Below are 12,468 nucleotides of genomic sequence, written 5' to 3'. Positions count from 1 at the left end.
AATTAATTCATTTAAGTTTGGTGATATATTTAAGCCTAGATATTTAATTGTATTTGTGGTGGAGGGGTGTTGTGGATTTTGGTGTGCAGGATTCCAAGAGTTTTTTGTCAAAGGGAGGATTGATGATTTTGTCCAGTTAATGGAATAGTCTGATAATTTAGAGAAGCTGTTTATTAGATTAAATACTTCCTCTAAAGAGGATTGCGGTTCTTCCAAATAGAGTAAAATGTCATCCGCGTAGAGATTAATTTTGTGTTCTGAGATGGATGAGTGGATTCCTTTAATAACAGAGTTCTGACGTACAGCTGCTGCGAGAGGTTCAACGAATATTGCAAAAAGCAAAGGTGAGAGTGGACAGCCTTGTCTGGTTCCCCTCTGCAGTGTGAAGCTTTGGGATGTTATTTTGTTTGTGGTTACTGAGGCCTTAGGTTTATTGTACAGGGTGGAGATCCATTGTATGAATGATTCTCCGAAGCCAAATTTGCCAAGGACAGTTAGGAGGAATGACCAGTTTACTCTATCAAATGCTTTTTCTGCATCGAGTGACAAGATTATTGTTTTCTTTTTAGAGTTCTGTGCCATGTTGATCACATTAAACAGTCTTCTCACATTGTCTGTGGAGTGTCTATTTTTAATAAAACCTGTCTGGTCTTGGTGTATAATTGACTGTACTACTTTCTCTAACCTGGATGTGAGTGCTTTGGAAATAATTTTTAAGTCTGTGTTAATAAGTGAGATGGGACGATAGCTTGAGGGTAATATGGGGTTTTTGTCTGGTTTAAGTAACAATTTAATGTTCGCTGTATTCATGTGACCTCCTACATGCCCTTTATTTTTGATCTCTGTTACTACTCTGAAAAATAGTGGAGCCAGCATTGACCAGAAATGTTTAAGGAATTCAGCAGGGAACCCATCTGGACCTGGTGCTTTGCCTGTTGACATGCTATCTAAAGCATTTTGTAATTCTTGTAAGGTTAATGGTGAGTCTAAGGTGGTTTTCTGATCTATAGTGAGCTGTGGTAGGTTTAGTTTATTAAGAAAGGTTTTAATATCTTCAGGGTCAGGGTTTAAATTTGATGAGTATAAGTTTTGATAATAATCATGAAAGATGTTATTAATGTCCTGAGGTAAGTTTAAAGTTTGACCTGCGTTATCAGAAATTGCTGCTATAAAGGAATTTTCTTGACTATGTTTGAGCTGATTTGCTAAATATTTGCCTGATTTATTATTGTAGTCAAAGTTTTTGTATCGTAATTGTTGCAAAATGAAGTCGGTTTTTTTAGATAAGATGATATTCAGATTAAGTTTTGTATTTTGGAGTTTTTCCCATAAAAGTTCAGAAGGGTTAGCTGCGTATTCTTCCGTAAGTTTTTTGATCTTTTCTTCAAGTGTTTTTTCTGCCATCTGTTCCTGTTTTTTCTTAAAAGAAGAGTATGATATAATCTTCCCTCTAATGACAGCCTTGCCAGTTTCCCAGAGTAAGGACGGTGATATTTCCGGGGAGTCGTTTGTCAATAGAAAGTCCTCCCATTCTTTTCTTATAATTTTTTCAAATTTACTGTCATTAAGTAATGAAGTGTTAAAGCGCCATAGAGAGGATACTTTCTGATTAGAGTCACACTGCAGGGTGAGGGATATTGGGGCATGATCGCTAATAATTATAGGATGTATTTTAGAGGACATCTTATGTACGATGGAATTATTTGAAAGAAAAAAGTCAATTCGGGAGAAGGATTTATGCACAGGGGAGAAGAAGGTATATTCTTTTTTAGTTGGGTTATTCAGTCTCCATACATCTCCTATTCCAAGGTCTTCCATGTAATCCATTAATACTTTAGCAGATCGAGATGGTTTTGTATTTGAGCACTTACTAGATCTGTCCAATGATGTGTTGAGCGCCAGATTGAAGTCACCTCCGATGATTAGAGACGAGTCTGCAGAAAGGTCTGAAAGCTCTGAGAAAATTCTATGGAAAAAATCAGGGTCATCATTATTGGGGGCATATAGATTAAGAATTGTGAAACATTTATTATAGATTACTACTTTGATAATAATATATCTACCCTCTGGGTCTATGACGGAGTTGATTATGTTAACGGGTAACCTTTTGTTGAGAAGAACCGAGACTCCTCTTTGTCTGGAATTAAAACATGAATTATATATCTTGTTAAAATTTGAATCTGTCAGGGATTTTTCTTCTGATTTAAGTAAGTGAGTTTCTTGAAAGAAGACAATGTCTGCATTTAATCTTGATACATAGTCAAATATCTTAATCTTTTTAGCCTGTGAGCGAATGCCACGCACATTCCAAGAAGTTACTGTAAACTGATACATAGAATGAGGTGAGTGTTAGTCCATACAGGTGTGAGCATAAGTGAGAATCTGTGAGCATTTGTGCACTGTGTTGTAAAAAGCTTGGATGCAAAGAAAGAAAGAAGAGGAGACATATTTATCATGCGATAGCACCACGGGGTAAAGGACTGGATTGAATAGGTTAGTGAAAAGCACAAACATACAATGACAACAACCAATATCAAAAGAGTAAAAGGAGCAAGGGGTAATTATAGGAGGTATAGGAGGTGGGGGGTGTTGTGGGTGTTGAGTGAGTGTGAAACAAAAAAAAGAGTGAGGGGTTCGAGACGAGTGAGTTGACATGAGGGTAGAGAGTGTCCTGTGAGAGAGTACGTGCCAAAAAGTGTTTACCAAAATCTAAGCCAATATGTAGCATACATACAAACATACATACACATATCTTTATTTTAAACGCTGTGGTATCTGCATGTATCGTATGGGCCGATACTACGTAACTATCGGTATCGGGGCCAAAAAAGGGGATCGGAGCAACACTAGTCAGGGTTATAGTTAGGGGTTAGGGCAACGTAGGGTTAGAGTTTTAATTACCTTATTCATGTTAATGACAGGTGTCATGTCATAATAATAACAGTGTAATGTCACCCTCATGCATAAAACTTAAAGTGTTACTAGATTGGGGGTGCCCATACATTTGAACCAACTGTGTGGTTATTAATATGGATAGACATTTCTCCCAAGCCTTTAAAGCACACGTGCCAAACTCAAGGCCCGGGGGCCAAATATTGGCCTTTAGAGCAACCAATATGGCCCACAGCAGAAAGCAAAAAAGTCAGAAAAACCTTGAATCCTTGTCTAAAATACCAACTAATTCAGTAGTAGATATCTCCAAATTAATGCACAATTTCAATCAAATTCCACAATAATAGTAGGGCTAACATTTTCCCCATGCTTATATCACATTGCAGTTCCTTTTTTTTTTATTATTATTATTATCTTCAATTGTTAACAGAAATTAAATTTTTTTTCCAAGTCCTCCAGATTTTTTGGAGTGAAGGGACCTGGACTGATATTTGTCACATATTGCTTTGATATTATCAGTGTCATGATTCAATTACTGATTTTCCCGCCTAAAATCTGTGGTCCACTTAAGGTAAATAGCTCTGTATTTGGCCCATGAACTGATACCCCTGCTTTAAAGTGTGATCACTGATCATGGTACCAATATCTGGCAAAGAGGAAATGTGGTGCTTGGCAGAGGTTTGCACTCCTCGAGTGTTACGAGGATGACTTTAATACTTTACATTAGAAGGCAAACAGAAGTGTACCATCTCTGGCCTGTTCAGTGAGGCCTTTGGTGTCAAGGTCACAAGCACGAAATGATTAGGTTTTTACCAAAGGCTCCACAAGGTGTTTAATAGGTGTGTGTAATGGCTCTGGTGTTTAGATTGGTCAGGTTTGGTGTGAGGCGACCTGGGAGCAGTGGTGCTTTAACGTGACACACAGCTCAGGTCAACCTTGTATCATGATAACATGGTTGAAACATGAGAGCAGTAAAGCTTGACTATTAAATGAACCCCTGTGCCTGAAGAGATTGACAGCGTACAGCACATTATCTGGATGGTGATATGAGATATGATTAAAAGACAATGGTTCAACCACAGGAAGGCAGACGTGTCATAAAAGCTGTTATTTCAACATTTAATGGTTCAAACTCCATTTCCAGGGACAGGTGATTGGAATAATAAAGATTTATCATAACTGACGCTCATGAGACAGGAGCATGGAACAAACAGTTCTGTATCTGTGTACTCTAAATAAAGGAGAGACGAAGCATAGAAGCTGTTTTTTTTTTTGTTTGTTTTTTAATGATTATGTCTTAAAAGTAGCTTTATTTATTTATTATTTGGTCAATCATGAGCTTTGGACTGTTGTTAAATTCAATAGCTGTCTTCAGTACAGAAGAGCAAACTTCCTATTCCACGTATCCAGGCTGTAAAACAGATTTTATGGATTTTTGGCATCATTTTATAGTTCTGTTCTCTTGGCCACAACATTTATTTGCTATTTATTGCACATTATTTCACTTTGCTTGTACTTTATTATGGTATAATAGATCATGGGATACGACAATTAAAAGGAAGGACCCAGTGAACCATTGTCATCATAGAGTGCAGCAAAGTTTAGCTCGTCCTCTGAGAAATGCTCCTCGAACTGACAAAGCTGAGTTCTATACTCACTTGAGCTAATATCCACAAATCTGAAAATACCCCATGAGACATGCTATCGTAGTGTAAACACATAGTGTGGTGAATATTGAGCAGCTACATACAATTGATTTTGGATGTTTGTCACTTTTTCAAAATGTTCATGTCTTACTGCATTTTCATCCCAATTTAAGTGTGCATATAATATGTGCACTAGTTTTTAGACTCTAATGATAGCCTTATCTCAAAAAAAAAAGAAAATTAGGTTTTTACATTTTTATGTCTTACTATAAACTTACCTCTATTTTGGGTGTTTTTCACTTTGCTTCTTTTTATAATTGTTCCTGTTTTTTTTTTATTTGTCTTGGTGCTTATCATTCCAGTTTAAGTGCATATAGCAGTATTCCTTGCTATAGCCTTACTTTTTATTTTGGGTGATTTTAGTTTTTTGTTTGTCATTTTTTGTGCCTTACTGCTTTCTTAGTCCTGTTTAAGTATGTGCATTATGTTTGCAATAGTTTTTAGGGTCTTATGATGATCCTATCTCAATTTTTTTTTTTTTTTTTTTTTTAATTTTAAAAAAAATTTGCTTACTGCTTTTTTTTTTTTTTTTTTTTAGCCCTGTTTGAGTATGTGCATTATATTTGCTGCAGTTTTAGGGTCTAATGATGATCCTAACTCAATTTTTTTTTTTTTTCAATTTTCAAAAAAATCGCCTTGCTTTCGCCTTACTTTTTTTGGGGGTGATTTTAGTTTTTTGTCATTTTTTGTGTCTGACTGCCTTTTTAGCCGTGTTTGAGTATGGGCATTATATTTGCTGCAGTTTTAGGGTCTAATGATGATCCTAACTCAAATTTTTTTTTTTTTCAATTTTCAAAAAAATCGCCTTGCTTTAGCCTTACTTTTTTTGGGGGTGATTTTAGTTTTTTGTCATTTTTTGTGTCTGACTGCCTTTTTAGCCGTGTTTGAGTATGGGCATTATATTTGGACTGGACTGACTGGGATGTTTTCAGGTCTGCGAACAGTTCTCTGGATGAGTTTACAGACGCTGTGACGTCCTACATCAGCTTCTGTGAGGACAGCTGCATTCCATCAAAGACCAGGGTGAGTTATAACAATGACAAACCCTGGTTCACAGCTAAGCTCAGAGGGCTGAGGGCAGACAAAGAGGTCGCTTTCAGGAGTGGAGACAGAGCCAGGTACAGAGAGTCGAAGTACACGTTTGAAAAGGAGGTGAGAAAAGCCAAACGTTTGTACTCAGAGAAGCTACAATATCAGTTCTCTGCAAATGACTCGGCTTCTGTCTGGAGAGGGCTCAGGCAAATTACAAACTACAAGCCCAGAGCCCCTGCTGCTGCTAACGACCTCTGCCTGGCCAACAGTCTGAATGAGTTCTATTGTAGATTTGACAGACAATGGGACAGACCTGACTCCAACCCCCCTCACACCTCTGACCAGCCTCACTCCAACACCTTCACCCCCCACATCAAAGCTACAGTTTCACCCCAGCTGCCTACAGAGGCTCTCTCCCCTATCTTCCCCCCCTCCTCCCCCCCTCCTACAGAGACACCTTTCTCCATCAAAGAGAGAGATGTAAATAGACTTTTCAGGAGACAAAACCCCCGTAAGGCTTGTGGACCGGACTCTGTCTCTCCCTCTACCTTGAAGCACTGTGCTGATCAGCTGTCTCCAGTGTTCACAGACATTTTTAACACCTCACTGGAGACATGCACCGTACCAGCCTGTTTTAAGGCCTCCACCATCGTTCCTGTCCCTAAAAAGCTGAGGATCACAGGACTTAATGACTACAGACCCATCGCTCTGACATCTGTGGTCATGAAGTCCTTTGAACGCCTCATGCTCTCCCACATCAAGGACATCACCGACCCCCACCTGGACCCCCTGCAGTTTGCCTATAGATCCAACAGGTCAGTAGACGATGCTGTAAACCTGGCTCTCCACTTCATCCTCCAGCACCTGGACTCCCCAGGCTCCTACGCCAGGATCCTGTTTGTGGACTTCAGCTCTGCTTTTAATACAATAATCCCAGCTCTCCTTCAGGACAAGCTTTCCCAGCTGAACGTGCCAGACTCCACCTGCAGGTGGATCACAGACTTCCTGTCTGACAGGAAGCAGCACGTGAAGCTGGGAAAAACCATCTCTGCTCCCCGGACCATCAGCACTGGATCTCCTCAGGGCTGTGTTCTTTCTCCTCTGCTCTTCTCCCTGTACACCAACAGCTGCACCTCCTCTCACCAGTCGGTCAAACTCCTGAAGTTTGCAGACGACACGACCATCATCGGTCTCATCGCTGATGGAGACGAGTCCGACTACAGGTGGGAGACAGACCGGCTGGTGTCCTGGTGCAGCCAGAACAACCTGGAGCTCAATGCTTTAAAGACAGTGGAGATGATAGCAGACTTCAGGAAGAACCCAGCCCCCCTCACCCCCCTCACCCTGGGAGACTCTACAGTGAGCTCTGTAGAGTACTTCTGCTTCCTGGGGACCATCATCACTCAGGACCTCAAGTGGGAGCTGAACATCAGCTCCCTTATCAAAAAAGCTCAGCAGAGGATGTACTTTCTGCGGCAGCTGAAGAAGTTCAGTCTGCCAACAAAGATGATGGTGAACTTCTACAGCTCCATCATCCAGTCCATCCTCTGCTCCTCCATCACCATCTGGTACGCTGCAGCTACGGCCAAGGACAAGGCCAGACTGCAGCGTATCATCCACTCTGCAGAGAAGGTCATCGGCTGCAATCTGCCCTCCCTCCAGGACCTGTACGCCTCCAGGATTTTGAGGCGTGCAGGAAAGATTGTGGCCGACCCCTCCCACCCCGGTCATAAACTGTTTCAATCTCTCCCTTCTGGTAGGAGGTTTCGGTCCATCAGGACCAGAACCTCCAGACACAAAAACAGCTTCTTTCCCTCTGCCACCATCCACATGAACACACCCCAAGTCACCCCCTGAACCCCCCCCCCCCCCCCCCCCCCCCACCCGATCACCACCTCCACCAGCTTGATACCATGCTGCACTGTATATATATATTTATATTTATCCTATTTATCCTTTATTCTCTATCTATCCTTTATTTATCCCTCATCCTTTATATTTATCATTATTATTATTATTATTATTATTGTTGCTGGGTTGTTCTTTGTTGTGTTGTTTTTATTTCTTTTATTTCTTTTTGTTGCTTGTTTTGTGCACCAACCACCAAGTCAAATTCCTTGTACTGTCCTCAAAACTGTACATGGCAAATAAACATTTCTGATTCTGATTCTGATTCTGATTCTGATTTGCAGTAGTTTTTAGGGTCTAATAATGGATCTATTTCAATTTATTTATTTATTTATTTATTTTTAATTTTTGAGAAAATATGCCTTGCTATAGCCTGACTTTTGATTTTGGGAGATTTTAGTTTTTTGTCATTTTTTGTGCCTTACTGCTTTCTTAGTCCTGTTTAAGTATGTGCATTATGTTTGCAATAGTTTTCAGGGTCTTATGATGATCCTAACTCAATTTTTTATTTTTTATTTTTTATTTTTTTAAATTTTCAAAAAAAAAAATGCCTTGCTATAGCATTATTTTTTATTTTCGGTAATTTTAGTTTTTTGTTATTTTTAGTGTCTTACTGCCTTTTTAGCCCTGTTTGAGCATGTGCATTATATTTGCAGTAGTTTTTAAGGTCTTAACATGCTCCTAAGTCATTTTTTTTTTTTTTTTTTTTTTGAGAAAATATACCTTGCTATAGCCTTACTTTTGATTTTGGGAGATTTTAGTTTTTTGTAATTTTTTGTGCCTTACTGCTTTCTTAGCCCTGTTAAAGTGTTCACATCATATTTGCACTAGTTTTTAGAATTAAAATGATAGCCTTATCTCAGAAAAATAAATTCAGATTTTTAGTCTTACTAGAAGCTTTACTAAACAGCACCCCCACCCCACCGTGAAACCCTCAGTGGTCTCCCATCAAAGTATAAACCAAACTCAACACTGCTTAGCTTCAGAGATTTCACCAGATCAGACAATAACACACAGGACTGAACACCTCTGAAATGTGGGTGTCTTTTACATATTTCTCTTTTTCCAATCCTTATTGCATTTTCATCACAGTTTGTGTGCACATCATATTGCACCAGTTTTTAGTGTTAAGATCTTTAAAAAAAAGAACATTTTGTCATTTTTTTGTGCCTTACTGCTTTCTTAGCTCCGTTTAAGTATGTGCATTATATTTGCAGTAGTTTTTAGGTCTAATGATGGTCCTAACTCAGTTTTTTTTTTTTTTTTTTTTAATTTTCAAAAAAAATGCCTTTCTATAGCCTTACTTTTTATTTTCAGTGATTTTATTTATTTATTTATTTATTTATTTTTTGTGTCTTACTGCCTTTTTAGCCATGTTTGAGTATGTGCTTTATATTTGCAGTAGTTTTTAGGGTCTGATCATGGTCCTAAGTCAGTTTTTTTTTTTTTTTTTTTTTAATTTTTAAAAAATTTGCCTTGCTATAGCCTTACTTTTTATTTTGGGAGATTTTAGTTTTTTGTCATTTTTTGTGCCTTACTGCTTTCTTAGTCCTGTTTAAGTATGTGCATTATGTTTGCAATAGTTTTTAGGGTCTAATGATGGTCCTATCTCAATTTTTTTTTTTTTTTTTTAATTTTCAAAAAAAATGCCTTGCTATAGGCTTACTTTTTATTTTCGGTGCTTTTAGTTTTTTGTTATTTTTTGTGTCTTACTGCCTTTTTAGCCCTGTTTGAGTATGTGCATAATATTTGCAGTAGTTTTTAGAGTCTGAACATGGTCCTATCTCAATTTCTTTTTTTTTTTAATTTTCAAAAAAAATGCCTTGCTATAGCCTTACTTTTTATTTTGGGAAATTTAAGTTTTTTGTTATTTTTTGTGCCTTACTGCTTTCTTAGTCCTGTTTAAGTATGTGCGTTATATTTGCAATAGGTTTTAGGGTCTTTTGATGATCCTGACTCAATTTTTTTTTTTTTTTTTTTTTTTTTTAATTTTCAAAAAAAATGCCTTGCTATAGGCTTACTTTTTATTTTCGGTGCTTTTAATTTTTTGTTAATTTTTGTGTCTTACTGCCTTTTTAGCCCTGTTTGAGTATGTGCATTATATTTTCAGTAGTTTTTAGCGTCTAATGATGGTCCTATCTCAATTTTTTTTTTTTTTTAAATTTTCAACAAAAATGCCTTGCTTTTGATTTTGGGAGTTTTTTGTTTTTTGTCATTTTTTGTGCCTTACTGCTTTTTTAGTCCTGTTTAAGTATGTGCATTATGTTTGCAATAGTTTTCAGGGTCTTATGATGATCCTAACTCAATTTTTTATTTTTTATTTTTTATTTTTTTAAATTTTCAAAAAAAAATGCCTTGCTATAGCATTATTTTTTATTTTCGGTAATTTTAGTTTTTTGTTATTTTTAGTGTCTTACTGCCTTTTTAGCCCTGTTTGAGCATGTGCATTATATTTGCAGTAGTTTTTAAGGTCTTAACATGCTCCTAAGTCATTTTTTTTTTTTTTTTTTTTTGAGAAAATATACCTTGCTATAGCCTTACTTTTGATTTTGGGAGATTTTAGTTTTTTGTAATTTTTTGTGCCTTACTGCTTTCTTAGCCCTGTTAAAGTGTTCACATCATATTTGCACTAGTTTTTAGAATTAAAATGATAGCCTTATCTCAGAAAAATAAATTCAGATTTTTAGTCTTACTAGAAGCTTTACTAAACAGCACCCCCACCCCACCGTGAAACCCTCAGTGGTCTCCCATCAAAGTATAAACCAAACTCAACACTGCTTAGCTTCAGAGATTTCACCAGATCAGACAATAACACACAGGACTGAACACCTCTGAAATGTGGGTGTCTTTTACATATTTCTCTTTTTCCAAGCCTTATTGCATTTTCATCACAGTTTGTGTGCACATCATATTTGCACCAGTTTTTAGTGTTAAGATCTTTAAAAAAAAGAACATTTTGTCATTTTTTTGTGCCTTACTGCTTTCTTAGCTCCGTTTAAGTATGTGCATTATATTTGCAGTAGTTTTTAGGTCTAATGATGGTCCTAACTCAGTTTTTTTTTTTTTTTTTAATTTTCAAAAAAAATGCCTTTCTATAGCCTTACTTTTTATTTTCAGTGATTTTATTTATTTATTTATTTATTTATTTATTTTTTGTGTCTTACTGCCTTTTTAGCCATGTTTGAGTATGTGCTTTATATTTGCAGTAGTTTTTAGGGTCTGATCATGGTCCTAAGTCAGTTTTTTTTTTTTTTTTTTTTAATTTTTAAAAAATTTGCCTTGCTATAGCCTTACTTTTATTTTGGGAGATTTTAGTTTTTTGTCATTTTTTGTGCCTTACTGCTTTCTTAGTCCTGTTTAAGTATGTGCATTATGTTTGCAATAGTTTTTAGGGTCTAATGATGGTCCTATCTCAATTTTTTTTTTTTTTTTTTAATTTTCAAAAAAAATGCCTTGCTATAGGCTTACTTTTTATTTTCGGTGCTTTTAGTTTTTTGTTATTTTTTGTGTCTTACTGCCTTTTTAGCCCTGTTTGAGTATGTGCATAATATTTGCAGTAGTTTTTAGAGTCTGAACATGGTCCTATCTCAATTTCTTTTTTTTTTTAATTTTCAAAAAAAATGCCTTGCTATAGCCTTACTTTTTATTTTGGGAAATTTAAGTTTTTTGTTATTTTTTGTGCCTTACTGCTTTCTTAGTCCTGTTTAAGTATGTGCGTTATATTTGCAATAGGTTTTAGGGTCTTTTGATGATCCTGACTCAATTTTTTTTTTTTTTTTTTTTTTTTTTTAATTTTCAAAAAAAATGCCTTGCTATAGGCTTACTTTTTATTTTCGGTGCTTTTAATTTTTTGTTAATTTTTGTGTCTTACTGCCTTTTTAGCCCTGTTTGAGTATGTGCATTATATTTTCAGTAGTTTTTAGCGTCTAATGATGGTCCTATCTCAATTTTTTTTTTTTTTAAATTTTCAACAAAAATGCCTTGCTTTTGATTTTGGGAGTTTTTTGTTTTTTGTCATTTTTTGTGCCTTACTGCTTTTTTAGTCCTGTTTAAGTATGTGCATTATGTTTGCAATAGTTTTTAGGGTCTTTTGATGATCCTAACTCAATTTTTTTTTTTTTTTAATTTTCCAAAAAAATGCCTTGCTATAGCCTTACTTTTGATTTTGGGAGTTTTTTGTTTTTTGTCATTTTTTGTGCCTTACTGCTTTTTTAGTCCTGTTTAAGTATGTGCACTATGTTTGCAATAGTTTTTAGGGTCTTTTGATGATCCTAACTCAATTTTTTTTTTTTTTTTTAATTTTCAAAAAAAATGCCATACTTTTTATTTTCGGTGCTTTTAGTTTTTTGTTATTTTTTGTGTCTTACTGCCTTTTTAGCCCTGTTTGAGTATGTGCGTTATATTTGCAGTAGTTTTTAGGGTCTAATGATGGTCCTATCTCAATTTTTTTTTTTTTTAAATTTTCAACAAAAATGCCTTGCTATAGCCTTACTTTTGATTTTGGGAGTTTTTTGTTTTTTGTCATTTTTTGTGCCTTACTGCTTTCTTAGTCCTGTTTAAGTATGTGCATTATGTTTTCAATAGTTTTTAGGGTCTAATGATGATCCTAACTCAATTTTTTTTTTTTTTTTTTTATTTTCCAAAAAAATGCCTTGCTATAGCCTTACTTTTTATTTTGGGAGATTTTAGTTTTATGTCATTTTTTGTGCCTTACTGCTTTCTTAGTCCTGTTTAAGTATGTGCATTATGTTTGCAATAGTTTTTAGGGTCTTTTGATGATCCTAACTAAAATTTTTTTTTTTTTTAATTTTCAAAAAAAATGCCTTGCTATAGCCTTACTTTTTATTTTCAGTGATTTTAGTTTTTTGTTTTTTTTTGTCTTACTGCCTTTTTAGCCATGTTTGAGTTTGTGCATTATATTTGCAGTAGT

Source organism: Gouania willdenowi, chromosome 4, assembly GCF_900634775.1.
Source record: "Gouania willdenowi chromosome 4, fGouWil2.1, whole genome shotgun sequence".
Lineage (NCBI taxonomy): Eukaryota > Metazoa > Chordata > Actinopteri > Blenniiformes > Gobiesocidae > Gouania > Gouania willdenowi.
This window is presented reverse-complemented; position numbering follows the sequence as displayed.